The sequence below is a fragment of the Euleptes europaea genome, chromosome 5 (assembly GCF_029931775.1).
Source record: "Euleptes europaea isolate rEulEur1 chromosome 5, rEulEur1.hap1, whole genome shotgun sequence".
Lineage (NCBI taxonomy): Eukaryota > Metazoa > Chordata > Lepidosauria > Squamata > Sphaerodactylidae > Euleptes > Euleptes europaea.
Genome location: NC_079316.1, coordinates 55,058,732 through 55,063,490, shown reverse-complemented (window position 1 = coordinate 55,063,490; position 4,759 = coordinate 55,058,732).

Genomic DNA, 4,759 nt, shown 5'->3' with positions numbered 1-4,759 from the left:
TGTGTTAGACGGACTCATGTTCTAGCTGTATCTGAAGAAGAGAGCTGTGACTCATGAAAACTCATACCCTGCCAGAAATCATGTTAGTCTTTAAGGTGCTACTGGACTCTTGCTCTTTTCTACTGCTACAGACAAATTAACATGGCTACCCATTGTGAACCATAATCATAATGTCTGTGACAACTGATGCTTTGGAAGGATTCTAGCAATGTTTTTGTAGATCTTGAAGAAATGCCAAAGAAGTAGGATGTCAAACATGACTAGAACCTTGTAGATGAGACTTGTCCAAACTGTGGCCCAGGACAGCTATGAATGCGGCCCAACACAAAATCGTAAACTTACGTAAAACATTATGAATCAGCTATTGTTAATGTATTTTATGTGCGGCCCAAGACAGTTCTTCCAATGTGGCCCAGGGAAGCCAAAAGATTGGACACCCCTGTTGTAGATAGTTAGCCTAGAATATTGGGGGGGGGGAAGAGGACGAGCTCCTAGATCTTGGGAACCCTGGGCCCTATTTCAGAAAACATAAGCCTAAGAATTTTCCCTCTAAAGGTCAGTTCTCTCTTGTCCCAACATGTGCAAAATGCTGCCCCCTCCCAACCCAAGCTCTGCTACTTCAGTGCTTCCCCTTCATTCACATCTACTCATGGAGAATCTCAATTTCTTGACTAATTCCAGTGATGTATGGAAGAGTTCTCCCTTTAGAAGCTCAGTATATCCTATTAGCCAGCTGCTGAATATGGGGGTTCTTGCTGGAAAAACTGGGGACATTTTATGGAAGGGGCCATGGCTCAGTGGTAGAACATCTGCTTGATATGCAGAAGGCCCCAGGTTCAATCGCCAGCATCTCCAGTTAAAGGAACCAGGCAAGTAGGTTATGTGAAAGACTTCTACCTAAGACCCTGGAGAGCCGCTGCCAATCTGAGTAGACAATACTGACTTTGATGGACCAAGGGTCTGATGCAGTATAAGGCAGCTTCCTGTATTCATGTGTATGGCAGCAAATGCAGTTGCATTAATGAACATGAAAAGTCTGCTCTGTACACACAGACTTACAACCATCTCACACTGCAAAACTCAGCAGGCACCATGGACAGAGTGGATGATCCAGTCAGTTGGTGCATTTCCAAATATTTACAAGGGAAGAGTCATGGACAGTTTTAATGTTTTATTTTAGCATCTTTTTGTTCCATTGCATGTAATAGAGGCACTGACAACAAACTTTTCTTCACCCACCTGCAACACTAAACACTGATTCAGCAAAGCCAAACGTGAGAAAGGCAGAGAGCAGAAAACTCTTGTTGTCAAATATGGCACACCGGCTAGCACCAGCATGAAGAGTAAGTAACAGTCACCTCGCCTGGAAAATGATTTGGTAAGTTCATGAAACAGCGGTAATAGATAAAAGATTTATATATGTTGATGATGAAAATCTGCACGCTGGTGAATTGGAAATGAATGTAGTACGATTATCCTCCCCCCTTTCCCTATTTTTCTGTACCCTATAAAAATAAAAAAAAAATAAAAAGAAAAGAAAAAGAAAATGATTTGGTAAGTTTTAACATCGAAACAAAGAATTCCAGAAACCTCCTATTACATAGAAATTAATAGCTTCAGCGCAAAGTAAGCCAATCCCAAAACAATTTGCTGCCTAGTTACCAGGAATGGAAAGATCCTCATCATAAGCCACACCATCTGCATTAAATGAGCCCTTATGTAAAGGCAACCATGGGGAAAGACCTGCAGGATGCTGTACAACACATTCCTCCCTCGCCCCAGCCTACCTCAAGCATTTCACATATAAGTAATCCATGATAATATTGGGTAGTGGAAGAGTGCCATTAAGTTACAGCTGACTTATGGCAACCCTGTAGGGTCTTCAAGGCAAGAGATGTTCACAGATGGTTTTGCCATTGCTTGCCTCTGCCTAGCAACCCTGGATTTCCTTGGTGGTCTCCCATACACATTCTAACCAGGCCGATTCTGCTTAGCTTCCGAAATCTGATTAGATCAGGCTAGCCTCCATTTACAATTTACACAGCACATTTCAAGTGTTTAAAGCAGTGAAAATCTGGCGGGGGGACATTAACAATTTGAGATATGCTGATGATACCACATTACTGGAAGTTTCTTCCTAAAACAGAATAGATTCCTCATCTATATCACATTCCTGTACATATATGCATATAAGCAACTTGCATCACTCCCTATATGTGCTTGCACATGGGCAGCCTAGATGTTGGGGGGAAATGGGAGAAATATCCCATTTCCAGCCACTTCACTGACTTGCTGTTGATTAGACAGTTGCTCATTTACAGTAGGTCTCATTACAGATAATAGGTTGGATCCAGCGCAAAATATCTGCTTATGCTGGAACTCTTCCTGAAGGAGAAATACATTAAAAAAGGCAGTGGTAGCTACTTGCGCTAAATCACTCATTGTATCCCCACTAGCATTTCCGCTTGAGCAACTGTGACCTGACCTGCATAGCTCAGGTTAGCCCGATCTTGCCAGATCACAGAAGCTAAGCTGGGTCAAACCTGGCTAGTATTTGCATGGGAGACCTCCAAGGAATACCAGAGTCGTGATTTGGAGGCAGGCAATGGCAAACCACCTCCAAATGTCTCTTGCCTCGAAAACTCTACAGGGTTGCCATAAGTCAGTTGTGACTTGACGGCACTTTCCACCACCAAGATATTGTGCACCTAATTCTGAGGTTTCAGGAAGTGACCCTAACAGCTACTTCATTCTCAAAATGGTTCCCCTAGGTACAACATGGGAGAGGGAGGAGATTGCTGGCAAGATCTTGTGTGTGTATGTTATTGCATATTTAAGCAAACATGGTAGCTATACTCCCTGTCCCCATTTCCTCTCCCCATCATCTGGGGGGGGGGCTTTAAAAAACAAAACAATGTCATGTTATATTAAAAATATTGGTATAACAATAAGGTTCTGTGAATTCCCAGCTTCCAATTTTTTAAAAAAAGGCTCTAGCTCCTTCCATTGCAGAGATCTAAGAGGAAAGGCATATGAAAATGCAGATTAAAAAAAATACATTTTAAAAGCTCCAGTGGCCTGGGGGAAGGAGGAGGGATGGCTGCTGCTGGGGGACTGGGGCAGGGAAACTTCAGGGCAGCCACACCAGCAGCAGGACAATTACACAAGCCTAGTCCCATGTGAAAACTACCCTAAGATAAATTTTGGTCAAGAACAAGAACAGCAGACCTTCTGAAAAGACCCTCATAGCACCCAGTAGAAAACCCAGTTGCATAGTTCCAAGATGCACAGAGGATGGAGGCGTGTGGATGGAAGTGTGGAGGATGGCTGCAAACAGAGCAATATACTTGGCTAGTAATAATAATACTTGACATTTATATAGCACTTTGTGTTCAAAGCACTCCATGTACATGAGCACAGTAAACTTTACAACAAATACATATGGTAGACCAGCAATATTACCCCTGCATTGGAGGTGGGAAATTAAGATAATGACTGACCTAGAACCACCTAGTGAATTTATGGCAGAGATTAGAGTTGAACCAGCCACCTCCTGGATCTCAATTCCTTCTCTTGGCCGCTATGCTACAACTCCTAGACTACAAGCCTTTTCTCATTGGGAGTACCACGGCTAAAGTCACCGAGGCATTGTTACTGCCAATGCTGTAGTCGAGATGGTCATAGTTTTTTCTTCAACTTTGGAACAAAACTGAACGCCAGAAGTTGCTGTGGTGTTCACCTGCACCATTGTTCCCTAAGCAATGCCACTGTGATTTAAAGCAAACTTCTCAAGGACTCAGCTAAATTTGCTAGGGGAGAAAAAGGAGTAGTGAACGCTAGCTGTTTCAACAAGCTATTCAGCTGCCTAGCATTAGAGTTTAGTTAAGTGCCTAACATGCGGCCCATAACGTACCCTGACCAGTAGACCACCTCATGACATCATCATGGCTTGTAACAGGGTATTTTATGCGGGGGGGGGGGAAGAGAGGTCAGAGCACTGCTTCTCAGTTGTTCTCTGGGCTGAGAGTCAGCATTCTGACCATTCCCCCAAGAAGAGGAGAAACATCACGGTACTGACATCTTTGTCTGCCCAGCCTTATTGGATGGGACTGCGGGCCACACAACATGCCTCTACCAGGCCATATGTGGCCCACAAGCCAAGCGTTGTGCGCCTATAAATTACATCAAAAATCTTGCGATGTCTGCTTGTAAGACATCAGAATTGAGCTAGCTACCTGCTGGGGAACAGCAAAGTTCTGAATAAGTGCGCTTGAATGCAGGTACGGGCTTTACAACAAGCTCAGGGAGAGTTTAAATCCTCTTCTGGATTTTCTGAAGTTAGTAGAAATGGATACAGGGATATTTTGTTCCTTTATGATTTACCTGATTTATTACACAATACACATACTTAAGACCATGTTCCTATGTGCAGAGTGGACTCTAGGAAAAAAATATAAGGTGACTGGAAAGCTTCTTTCTTGGAGCAAGTGAAGACACTGAGGTATGAAATTCAGAACTGAGAGGAAGAGCCCCACAGGGTGAAGAAGCACTTTGGTGTTAAAGGTTATAGTTTTATTTCTGACCAGGTAGAAGGTTTCCTCCGCTGAGTGCAAACTATTACCTCAGATCAAAGCCCAAATCCATTTTCTGGCAGAGGAGAGGGGATGTGAGAAAGAGATGCGAGGTTAAACCTCTCATCTATTTGCCCATCTATGCAACCTTGCCCCAAAGCAACGGGAACAGAGGTAAAGCACTGCTC